The sequence below is a fragment of the Mus caroli genome, chromosome 8 (genome assembly GCF_900094665.2).
Source record: "Mus caroli chromosome 8, CAROLI_EIJ_v1.1, whole genome shotgun sequence".
Lineage (NCBI taxonomy): Eukaryota > Metazoa > Chordata > Mammalia > Rodentia > Muridae > Mus > Mus caroli.
In genome coordinates, this window is record NC_034577.1 from 9,205,899 (window position 1) to 9,218,723 (window position 12,825).

Consider the following 12,825-nt stretch of genomic DNA (forward strand, 5'->3'; position numbering starts at 1 on the left):
CAAATCTAGGCAGCAGATATTCCTTAACGAACTTTGCCACTCTTAATTATTTGATAATGCAACTGGAATGTAAGTTATGGAATGTTATTCTTTCTGCTCATCTCATTTTTGACTCCTCTGCCACAGGCCTGCACATAGCTACCTTTACCTATGATTTTAAACTCGAGTCTAAACCATGAAATTAATTTGACTTTTCCCTGAAACAGTTATGGCTTGTTTTCTTATTATGTAGTTATCTTCCAAGATGTGAGGTTAAATTATATTTTTTTTCATAAGAAGAGAAAAAGAGATTGGATATCTTATCTCCTGGTTTATTNNACTTATTCTACAGAAATGAGCCTCTCCTCTGTAGCCTGCTGCCTTTCACACAGTCAGAATTCCTGAGAGCAATAAAAGCACCACAGCTCCCTCTGAGGCCATAGGTTGCTAAAGAAGGAGTCATCAGCCATTGGACAAGAACACTGTCATAGGTATTTTGTCCTGGGTCAGTTCCCGGCAGCGAATACAGGCAGGTAAATGAAAGAGAGAACTCTGTCTTAGAGGCCAGTCCGCCCCACGCTACCCGTTGGTCACATAGCTGTGTGCACAGCTCATGCGCTCATGTAGTAGCCGATGTTCCAGATATAGTCTAAGTCATATCATGCATCTTAGGCATTTTAAGGAGCACATATAGAGCCAGTGACACTTCCTCTTAGATATGTAAAGTGAGGAGTGTGGCTCAAGTCGGTGGCCCTCTCAGAGGACCAGCTGCGGAGCCTCCCGGCAGAGGCTAGAGGAGGCCTTCCATTTGCAGCTGTGGACCTGGTGGTCCTGGCTCCTAGGGTTGTCCTGCTGCAGTGTCCTTGTCACTGTGCCTTGCAGTTCTTGTGAAGATTGAGTGTCTTAGTCTAGAAAAGGGGTAAGGATGGGGCCTGGTTCCCCGGAGAGGCTCAACAAGTTTACCAGCACCCACTGCCAAGGTTCCCTAGGGGATAGGGGTGGAGTTCTGGAACCCTTCAAAAACTTTTACTTTTTTGAGAGAATCTCCCTAAGTGTGATTGGTTGGTCTGGATCTCACTATGTAGTCTAGGCTAGTCCTGATCTCACAGAGATCTGTGTGCCTCTGACTTTCCAGTGCTGGGATTAAATGCATTGGCTACCTGACCCAAAGCCCTGTTAAAAGAGGGGTGGGAGTTAGTTGATTCCCTACAGGGCTTTCCTGAGAGAGTAGGGGGAATGAGTTGGTGGTGGGTATCATTTGTATACTTGGGAAAGATAAAATAACAGAAAGCGAGGTGTGGGATACTGCTGCTGGCCAAGCAGGAANAGTTGCAGAGGTTCCTTAGAGGCAGCTTCCCAGGCCAGGCTCCTCACGAAGGCCCTCTCCCTTTTGCCTCCTGGTTCATGCTGAAGGGATTTGATTTCCCCTCAAGTCCCTGTAGGTCAAGAGCTTCGTTTTGTCATGTCTGAGTGACGTGTTTCTGTGTTGGGGCCTGGATTTCATTTATTAGGTTTTATGGCTTGTCAGAGCCTCTGCCTTCTAAAATTTGCTTTGCAGGCAGCACACGTTGTCTAAGCCTGAGGCTTCCCTCCCTGTACCTTCTTTCTTTCTTGGTGACAACTTGCGATTGAANGTAGGACTTCGTGCATGCTCGGCAAGTGTTCTACCTCTGAATTATATCCCTAGGTCTTTTGAGTTCCTGCTTTGAGACAGGCTCTTCCTAAGTTTCTCAGGCTGGCCTTGAAATCTATTTATATCCAGGTGGGTCTTAAGTGTGTGGTCTTCCTGCTTCACCTTCAACAGTGGCTGGAATAGCAGGCTGCGCCTCCCTGTTCAGCCCATTCAGACTTCTTTTTTATTCTATTTTATGTGAATGGCTTCTTTGCCTACATGTAAACATGCTGTGTTCATGCCTGATGCCTGCAGAGGTCAGAGAGGATCACCTGGGACTGGAGTTACAGGCCATATGAGCTCACACGGGCATGCTGGGAATCAAACCTCTGGAAGAGCAGCCTGTTAACCACCAGGCCACCTCTCCAGTCTTACATTTATTTGTATTAGAAAAAGACAGTTTTGACTTCTGAGGAGTTCAGGCATTTACTTTATACTTCTCCAAAAGTTTAGAAAAGTATAAGCATGCATATTTCTTCTTCCCCTCCTCTTCCTCCTCTTCTTCCTCCTACTTCCTCCTCTTCTTCATCTTCTTCTNCTCCCTCCCTCTTCTCTTCCTCTCTTCCTTCCCTGTCCTCTTCTCCTGCTCCTCCTCCTCCTTTTTGGATAGGGTTTTACTATGAACTCAGGCTGTACTAGAACTCAGTGCATAGATCAGTCTGGCCTCAAACTCACAGAGATCTGCCTGGCTCTGTCTCCTGAGTGCTGGGATTAAAGGTGTATGCCACCACACCTGGCCTCTTCATTTTTATTACCAGGTGGTTTGTATCATGGACATCAGGGTTCAGTATGACTTTGTGCCAGTTCTAAGAGATTTAACTCACTGGGCTTCCTGCTCCTAATCCAGCTCTGGAGATGCAGCCCTTCCTGTTCAGCCCCCAGAGTCCATATTCCCGGATACAAAGTGAAACCACTTAACCACCAAGGGCCTTCTGGTGTTTGAAATAAGTGATTCCTTAGGCATAAAACCCCCAAGCTAATGGATGGTCCGTGTCCAACACAGTGGAAGCAGGCTATAGGATGAACTTGTAAAGTTTATACTTAACACACATTTAACAAGGCAGCAGCTAGACAAGTTTGTCCAGCGCCTGCCTGCCTTCANAGGCCAGTGTGTTGTGATTAGACATTTCTGAGCAATCACTCCAGCTGTATAGTTAGCCTTTAGGTTAAATGTTAAAGTTTGGATAAATCATGTTATTCCTTGCACCAAAGCTTTCCCACTGCCCTGTAGAGCCCTACTGAACGTCTACTCATCAGGACAAGCAATCCTCAGATTCTTTCGTTCCATGCCGGAGCCTGGATTTAATAACCCAGGGGAGAGAGNCTTGTACCATTACGGCCAGTTAGGTTTCCAGAAATGAGAACGCTGTCCTCAGTTTACAGTTAGCTGAGCTGGTGTGACTGTTAACAGGCACNCGCAGTGCCTCCCTGCCTGGGGCCCTNCTGGAGGATTTGCTCTCAGCGGCACACACAAACTGCTGTGGGCACCTGCGCCCTCTGCTTGACACTGACAGGCCGGGTGCGAGATTCATACATCTCAGACTTACAAATGTTCTTTTAACTGAATCAAACGCAGGTAAGAGTGCTATTTATTTGTAATACAAATCAATAGAAAGCCATTTTTACAGCTCTGGAAATATGACAAGATTGAGTAGGTACTATTTTTGCCTGGCTGGGATGCTGATGGCTGAGGAGCTNAGGGTGGATGCAGAGCTCTGGAGGTTAGGCATCTGTCTCTTGGGTCCTCCCTCACCTTTGTGCCTCCACCCGGGTGGGTACCTGGGGCTGCTGGTTAGCTTCTTCAGACTGTCTCCTGGTCTGTAAAGTAAGGACTGTAGGTGCTGCCCACTCCCAGGGGCCCACAGTGTTTAGGACACAGTCCTTCCACGTGGTCGATGCACCTTGAGTGGGAAACCTCATTTTGGATACCATGTGCTGTCCTCCTTCTCAGCAGACCTGCACTCCCTCTTCATGGGGCATCTGAAAACCTGCCTGGATGTTTGTAGAGGATGCAGACAANATACCATACCCCTGTGCACAGCCCACAGCTCTGCTGTTTCTGTCCTGGCTTCCTCCCTGGTTTGGGACAACAGTTCCCATTCTGATGGAGACCAGTTCTATAGTTTGTACTCTGGATCCCGCCCCAACCCTCTTCCTGTTTGGGTGACATCATCTACCCCATGGCGTATAGTCAGTATCCTCATTGCTCATTCATGGCTTACCAAATGGAGCTGACCAGACTCTCCNCCCTCCCACCTTGTCTTATCCTACTCTCGGGGAGTGGGGGGAGGTGTTCACCCCAGCATCTTCTTGACCTCGGTGGTATCCCTCACACCTGACTAAAGCATCTTCAAGGGGTCTACATACTCACACTTTATGTCAGAGTTGGAGATCCCCATTTTGGGGCAGCCACCTCAGGATGGAGAAGCAAACTGAACACAAGCCAGGATTCCTGGTAGGACGTGATCGCCCTTTGGCATCACAGATAACAGTTGAAAGAAGAAGATGTACTTTTCGCTTATGGTTTCAGACCATGAAAACAAGGTCCACTGGGCATCATGGTGGGATTACATGAAGATCAAAGGCCTTGCTTCTTGGTAGGTGGCCAGGAAAGAAGTGAGAGAGGAGAGGAAGGAGAGAGACAGAAGTGGGGAGAGGAAATGAGCCAGAGATGGAGCCAGGCATCCCAGAGACAAGGTATGTCTTGGTCTTTCCAGGGCATAATCCCAGTCACCTAATTTTTCTAGTACCTTCCAGTGACCCCATGTATTTATGAATTCATTACCATATTAATCTGTTGATCAGGTCAGAGCCTTCATAGTCCAGTTGTCTGCCATGACTGACTGGCAGCTGGGGGTCACGCCATGATGAGCCTTTTGCAGGGGGATGCTTTGTATNCATACCNTTGGTCTAGCAGGCCCCATTGGGCAACATCCTGAGGGCTGAGGGACTGACTGAGTCTAAGCTGGGTAGTGTGTCCAGTGGAGAAAAAGGGCAGTGTGAAGGCTGTGGGGACAGGAGCTGTGGGGGCCTGAGNGTCTGATGCCTGGTGCCTGCCTTCACCCTTAGGTGCCTTGTGAACTCTTCTCCCCTTGCTAGGACCCTGGNCCCAGCACTGAGGCCTCCTGTGTCTGTCACTCCCTTATCTTGGGAGGAGATAACCTCCCTGTGTGTGCCAGGGATCCTGTGCCCGTGTACAGCTGCTCTGTGACCTCTCTGATGGCTGACGCTCACTTTCGTCTTAGCTGTGGTTGGAGGAAGTGCTGCAGGGCAGTTCTGAAGGGAGCATTACCAGGCTCTGGAGCNGTTAACAAGTCTTTCAGTCTTGTTCAGCAGTATCGCAGACGTCTAGATTCTCTTTCCTTAGTTCATTGCATACAATCCCAGGAATGTGGGACAGACTGGACTCTGAAGGCTTCTGGCCCTTCAAGCCGAGTTCCTAAGCTCTCTGCCTTCATGCCTCCGATGATATCCTGTGCCTTCCCAGGCTCCTACCACCCCACTGACTACCCGACTGAGCTCTTGGGGCTTGATTCCAGTTTTCTTCTGTCATTTCATTGGATCTTCTTAGGGCCTGGAGGACAGCAGCCTCTCAGAACCTGGTTTCAGGAGCAAAGCTCTGAAGGCCTCCACGGAGTTTAAATTCTCAAGAGTTAACTCTGACCCCTTGGAAGGGACTTTCCGGTTCTGTGTCTTAGAAGAACTGGTCCTGGAGCAGGCAGCTGGGTGGCCCTCCACTGGTTAGGCTCAGTGGCTGGGATGGTAGTTGACTTTCTGGCCAATTCTTAGATATAGGTGAGTGCCTGCTTTCTGACCATCCCCNAATACTGATGGATTCTTTTTCTTATGGCTCCGCTGCTGGAGGGTACAGCTACCAGTGAGGGTATGGGCTGTTCTAAGCTGCCTGGCCTGTCTCTGGCTTGTGACCCGTCTCTCACCCACTGATAAGGATTCAGGCTCTTCTGGTTTGGGCCCTCATGTGATGAGGGTAAAATAGTTTGCATGCTGCTCTTCAGGTTCTTATTGTGCTGATACAGTCTATGTCTCTCTCTGCCTGTGTGTGTGCCTGTGTGTGTGTGTGTGTGTGTGTGTGTGTGCGTGTGCGAGCACATTCTCTCTCTATCGAGCTTTAGTGCTGTGAGGTAGCAAGGTCCCTCTCACTGTACCTCCTGAACAGAAAAGTGGTGTGGAAGTCAATGACCATGGCTCCTGGTGGACCTGGCGTGTGAACCTGTGCCCATTAGTCACTCTCTCCACTGTCCCCTAGCTGGTTGTCAGCACTTTTAAAGTGGAGTAAAGAGTAGTTGACACTTACTAGGGTAGCAGCTGAGTGCTTCTTCCTCTCATTCCATGTGCAGGAATGGTTAGTGGCAGACCCCGCTCAAAACCACGCTGAGCCAGACAGATGTAATTCAGAAAACTGTATTTTCACAGTTCTGTTCTAAAGCCTGTAGTAACTACCTTCTCCTTGTTCTGACACTTGTCATAAATAACTCCTTTGTTTGTGTAGTTTAACCTTCGGGGCTGTTGGAACCACACCCCGTCTTTGGATGTCTGTGGAGAGGTTCATGCACATTGAACATGGAGGTGAACTATACTCCGCTGGTGACTTACACTCCTGGAGAGTGAGCTGCTCCCCTGGGATTGAGCCATGCAGCTCTGGGGGGTGGGGTGGGGGTGGGCTCTGCTTCCATGTTGGGGGAAGGGTACACTTCTGGAGTGGCCCATGCTTCCAGAAGACGGCACGGTGCCTGGCTTGTCTGGTATGAGTTTAGGCTTTAAAGGAGCATCAGCACTTGGGGCTGGTGTCCACTGAGAGTCTGACTCAATCCAAGTCTTCTTTTGTTGTTGAGACAGGGTCTTACTGTGTAGTCCTTGATGGCCTGGAACTTTCTGTGTAGACCAGGCTGGCCTCAAACTCAAAAAGATCCATCAGTCACTGCCTTGTGAATGTTGGGGTTAAAGGTATGTGCTCCCAGTACAATTAAAAAAAATTTTTTTAAATGATGGGGTTGGCCCATGTTCCCAGGCTGGCTTTGAAATCCTTCCTCAGCCTCAAAAGATTGCTGACAGCCACTGTGCCTGGCCCAGTTTGTGATTCGGGTATGGATAATTTTTCACAAACAAAGGTGTTACTGGCAAGAGCATCTGTGTCCCTGCAAGTCCTGACCTCATTCACCTGGCAGATGATGTCATGGTCCCAGCCCTCCAGCCCTGCATGTGAGTCACTCTCTGGTTCTCAGGTGCATCCAGGTGGCCTTTGAGCTCATTTCATCTCCCATGGGGGCTAAAGAATAGCCAGATGGCAAGTGCAGCTGCTTGCCTGTGGGGACAGATCTGAGGGTCGGATACTCACTGTAAAGTGCCTCCAGAGTTGCTCAGAGTACGTGTGTGTGTCATAAAGAGCTCTTTTTCAACTTGAAAAGGGAATGAAAATAGCTTTTTTTTTTCCTAGTTGGAAGATAAAAATTTTTAAGAGAAGGTTTGTTCTGTGAAAACTGAATTTGATCAAAAGCCAGCGGGGTTCTGCCTCCTTCCTACTGAGCCCATCTCAGACAAAGGAGAAAAGGGCCCAGGTGAGAGAGATGGATAGATGGATCTGAGTACCAAAGTTAGCTCTATCAGCAGAGGGAACCTTCTCTGATGACATATGGCAGACTCTCCCTTGAGGTTGGCCCCATACCCTCAGGAAGCACTGTGTTCTTCCACAGGAATACTGGATTTACCCATGTAATGGAGTGGTTATGGCTTTTTGGACCTTATATGAGGCCATACACCCATTTTGCCCAGCAGAGCCTCAGAGCGGGCAAGTAAGTTAGGTGACCCTCTCTTTAGGTGGGGAATAGGCCCAGAGCATTGTGGTCCCCTGCCCCCAACATTGCATGTGACCACACTGGGACCTTCTAGACATGCTGCCAATCCCCTTTCCTTGTTGGAGAAGTCATCTCTCCATGTGTCCCCTTCAATATATGTAGAGGAGGGATGGGGTGTCCTAGCTGATAGTACTAGCCCGCTGTGGTCTCCATAGTGTATATATAGGCAGGTGGGGTTCGGAGTGGCCTCACAGATGTGACAGCCTCACTGTCATTGCTGTGGCATTTCTGCACCTTGTNTTCCTTTCCTTCATGGGACCTGTCTCACCCAGGGGATCCTAGGATGCTAGTCAAGACATTGCACCACTGTGAAATAATGATTGTGGCTTGGTGTTGCCCACAAGTGCCTGAGGAGTATTCTGGTTGGTACTGGGTTTATGCAGCATACCATAGAGACAGAGGCAGAAAGCAGGGCAGACCCAGCCTCCTGCAACTTGAAGAAAAGTCCAAGAAACAATCCAGACTCAACTGCTGAGCACTGCAAAGGGGATGGAGTAGCAGCTGGGGCTGGGGCTGAGGACAGAGTGAGCTGGTGCCTCACAGCTGAGGTGCAGGACAGCACTGCCACTTCTAAACAACCTGACGTGCTCCCCTGCACATGCCCTGTACCCCATCCTGACATGCTCCTCCACATGCCCTGTACCCCATTTATGCTCAGGGCCTGACCAGCTGCTGATATGGCCTGACATCTGTGCAGTGACATGGGACACTTTGTATGCTGAGGACACTTGTTGGAAGCCACCTGTCTCTGAAGAACATCAATCATTATGTAAAAATGACATGGGAGCCCCGAGGAGCTCACAGTGCCCTGGCTGCTTCCATTCCTGTTTATTGCAGAAGCATCATCCCTGTCCCTGTGAGGTGTCTTCTGTCCACTCCACGTCTGAGGCTCCCTATCCCTGTGAGGTGTCTTCTGTCCACTCCATGTCTGAGGCTCCTGTCCCTGTGAGGTGTCTTCTGTCCACTCCATGTCTGAGGCTCCTGTCCCTGTGAGGTGTCTTCTGTCCACTCCAAGTCTGAGGCTCCTGTCCCTGTCCCATGCCAGTAGAGTACAAAGCTCTTTGAGAGTTTAATGGGGTTTTACAGATTTCTTCTGGCTGCCTGTGTTGGTGTCCCCACAATTATCAGTTAACTAAATTCATCCTCTTTAGATGAAGTCAGAGCAGGCCACTTAGAGTTTGCTTGGAGGCTCCAAAGGAGTTTCTGTAGTGGCTCAGTTTCAGGCTCTTGTATGGTGTCTCATCCAGTGAGATCAGCAGCTATCATTTTTGAAATGGCCATTGATGGGCNTCTAAGTTAGATGGCTAAGTATACCAATGCTAAGGATGGGTAAGAGAGGGAAACCAGCCTGTGTCTAGGATGTTACTGCGAGATGCCTCTTGCTGACTCTGTAGCGCAGGTGGTGCCCTAACAGCTTATATGCAGCACAGCAGTAGATGTCATGTGACTTAGGCCCATACTGCAGTAGATGACATGCACTTCAGTGACCTCAGCCCACACAGCCTACCTTAGCAGGGAGCTAAGAGTCTGAAGGTTGGACTGTGCCCCCATCTGACACACTCCAAGGGCCTCAGCACCTGAAGCAGCAGGCAGTGCAGGAGTTCAGTGTAGATAGTGTTCAGAGTGGACTTCAAAGCACACGTGGTTTGCCTTTTACATTACCAAGTAAATTATAGCACATTCTACAAAATCTAGGAAGACTCAGCATAGAATACACTTAGTGGCGCTAAGTAGTAATATAGGTGATTCACCCATTATTGCATATGATCTAATGACTTGATCTTCTCTTCCTAGTGGGTCTGGCAATGCCTAGTTGGGACAAGGCAGTAACGTAACACATTGTTTTGGTGTTTGGGTTATAGTCCAGATGTGTAGCATCTGGCTTATTGACTGGACAGATGTTGCTATTACGTCACAAAGTGGATTGGGCCTGCCGACTTAGCAGAGCCATGGTCATATGGTCAGTAGGAGGCATGGTTCCCATTAGTGGGCTTGCTACTTTTCTCATCTTCAGGCTGACGTTTTTTTCTGCAGCAAAATTAGGATTGGATGTTGGGAGNTGAGCAGGAAGTGAAGAAGCAGAATCACAGCACACACCTGCATACCACAGCCNGAAGATCCTCACAGACAGCCGTAAGCCCCAAGTTAGCTCTTGTCTGGCCTTCAGTGTGTTTAAAGAACTGTAGTCTCATTGTCATTTGATGGTTCTGTTAGTTCAGAAAATAGTATCAGCATAGTTCTTCTAGTCAGATATCGTCTGGGCCTNCCTGGATGTTGAGTTCTGGAGACTACAACTGTTTGGCAGGCACGAGGCCTGTCTAAAGCAGAAACCCCACCCAGCTTTGACACTAAACCCCAGGCCCAGAAACTTCATGTGCCTGGAAGCACCTGGAACTTCTGCAAAATGTGAACCAAGGCCAGGTCGAGAAACTGCTTGTCATAGGTGTTAGGTCCCACGGGAGAATGGGAAGGGGCTGTGTAGGCTTCGGTCTCCCACCTCAGATCTGTGGCTCCATGTACCTTCCTCCTGCCCGGGAGGAGGACGTGCCGTAAGAGTTAAATATTCTGCGCTCAGGGGAAAGAGGATTTCCTCAGCCTATTTTCAGCAGGGGATTAGGGACAGCAAACTTGTGCTGCAAGGATTTCATCTAGGTTTTTGTGTAGTTTTGCAAGGTCTCAGTGGAAAGGAAATGATGTGGAGGTCATTGGCATGGTCCTCTTTGACCTGGGGTCAAGTCTCACCTGCATTTGTCACTTTCAGATAAAATGCTTTGCNTACAGGATCACTTTTTGTCTGTGGAAAGCATTGATACAGTTGTTTTGGTTCAGAAAAATACAAACCATTAAAGTGGTGCATCTTTCTAGTAGTGACTAACTTTGGTATAGAGTGGGAAATGTCATGCATGTGAAAGAGGCCGCCATGGTGGTCAGAGACCTTTTGGTGATCATTCCTCATCAGTTAATATGACCATCTCTTGGATGAAGAGTACAAATAAAACATCATTGAAGAGTATCTGCAGATACCTTGTGGACTTCCCACACAGAAACCTGCATGAGTCAGCCTTGGCATTCGATGCTTCTCTGACTAGTTGAATGCCGGCTGTGTACGTGCACATTCAGTGGAGCAAACTGAAGACTGGCTGCCACACAGATATGCATGTGGTGCTGTTAGAGAAGGTGGGGTACTGAGGCGAGCAGGGGCNAGCGCTAAGGGGTCTGGGCCTGTGGCCTGGCAGCTGTGCGCCATCATGGAGAGGAAGCCTGAGGCTCAGCCTGGGTGCTCTCGCANGCAGCTGGGGAGACACAAGAATGGCCCCTGACTTGTCTGCCATGGAGTTTGATGTCTTTAAGTAGTTAATGTGTGCTGCATTTTGGGGAAAGTTAGTTTGGTTTTAAAGGCACTGTCTGACTTTGTAGCCTAGGNTGTCTTCAAATGCAGGTTTCAGCTCCCTGAGTGCTGGAATTATCAGGGTGCACTGCCATGCTTAGCTTTTTATACAAGCTTTAATTCTGTCTTGAATTAATATAGCCAAAGAAATAAAATTACATGATAGAAAAATCAGAATAATTTAAAGAATTAAATCACTGTTAATGTTTTAGATGGCACAGTGTACTCAGACGATACATGCTTATGGGGCACAGCGTGGTGCTTAGTGCTTGTGGAAGAGCATGAGGTCGGCTCAGGTGACGGCATGTGTATGAGTACTGCTTCTTTATGTTGGCATTCATCGGCACATGCACTAACTTCACTGGTTATTTGAAATAGTTCCCTGACCATTGTCAACTCCTGTGCTTCCAGCCTTGATGCCTGTCCTTGCTCTATTCCCAAACTCCCCAGGCTCTGACGCTGCTCTTCTGTTCTGTCTCTCTGTCTTTCTGTCTGTCTGTCTGTCTGTCTGTCTCTCTCTCTCTCAGAACGGTTTCAGACTCCACATAAAAGTGGGAACCACGGTGCTTGTCCTTTGCTCCTGGCCTCCTTCCCTTAAGGGGTGTTTTTTTTCTCCAAAGGTGCATGCACATAAGTGTGTGCTTGTGCCTATGTGTGTGTGTATGTGCAGGTATGTGCCACACAGCACATGTGGAGGTGCCAAAAGAAGACTATTTCAAGTCAGTTCCCTCTTATACCATGGTGGTCCTAGGGATCAAGCTCGGGTCACCAGGCTTGGGGGCTGATCTGATAAGCCATCTTGCCAGACCAAGGAATGATTTTCAATAGTATATGGACATGGTAATTTATTGATTATGAGCAGTGTTTTGTGGTAGAATGGTACTCATGATACTAAATTTATTTTAACTGTCATTTCCATGGTATCAGACAGCTCTGTATTTTGCCACCATCAACACAATCCATTTTCAGAAGTTAGTCCAGATTAAAGTTGATTTGTGGATAGTTTTAAATAAGAAGTCTCTTCTACATTTGATATTGTATACTCTTCTTTTTGCGGAAACACTTTCTTAAAAAAATATATAAAAAACAAAAATATGGCTGGGCATAGTGGCAGAGGCAAGTCAATTGCTAAGTTCAAGACCAGCCTGGTCTACAATATTGAGTTCCAGGCCAGACAAAATTACATAGTGAGATTCTGTCTCAAACAAAGAAACAAGAAAAATTCAAACAAACAAACAACAACAACAACAAAAACCAAGCAAGCAAAAAGAAAAACATGGTAATGGTGATGACTATGACAATGATGGTGATGATGGTGGTGGTGGTGACGATGATGATGGTGATGGTACTGAGGCCTGAGAACCAATGACACTTTAATAGATCTTTCCTGTTAGGTTATTGGCAATGTTTTGAACGAGGCAGAACCAGGAGGGCTTCATACACTGCTCAATGCCCACTTGGGCTAAGGGTGGTAAGTGGAGATGCTCCAGAGAGGAACGCCTGATAACCAAGCAGTGCAAATATCAGGAAGGGTGTGTTTAGCAGTTGGGACAGCTCGGGAGCCTGGTGGCAATCACTGCTGTGACTATGGCGGGAGGTTCCTGTGTTTATACTTGAAGGAATTGGAGCTGTGACATTCTGTGTGATGGATTCTTCCAAAACCCCTTTCCTAGTCACCATTAGCTTGAAGACATTTTTCTTTGAATGTCTTAACTTAACGTTGACTCTTTAATGATACAAAGTAACAGTAAAAAATGGATTGATTACATTTAAAATTATTTAAAATATTTACTAGTAAAATTGTTCTGTGAGAACATTGTCAGGCTGCTTTGAGATTTTTGTTTTGTTTGGTTTCCTGTCTTTTAATTGAAGTGGTTTTGTTTTGTTTTGTTGTTTCATATCTGATTTTTTTT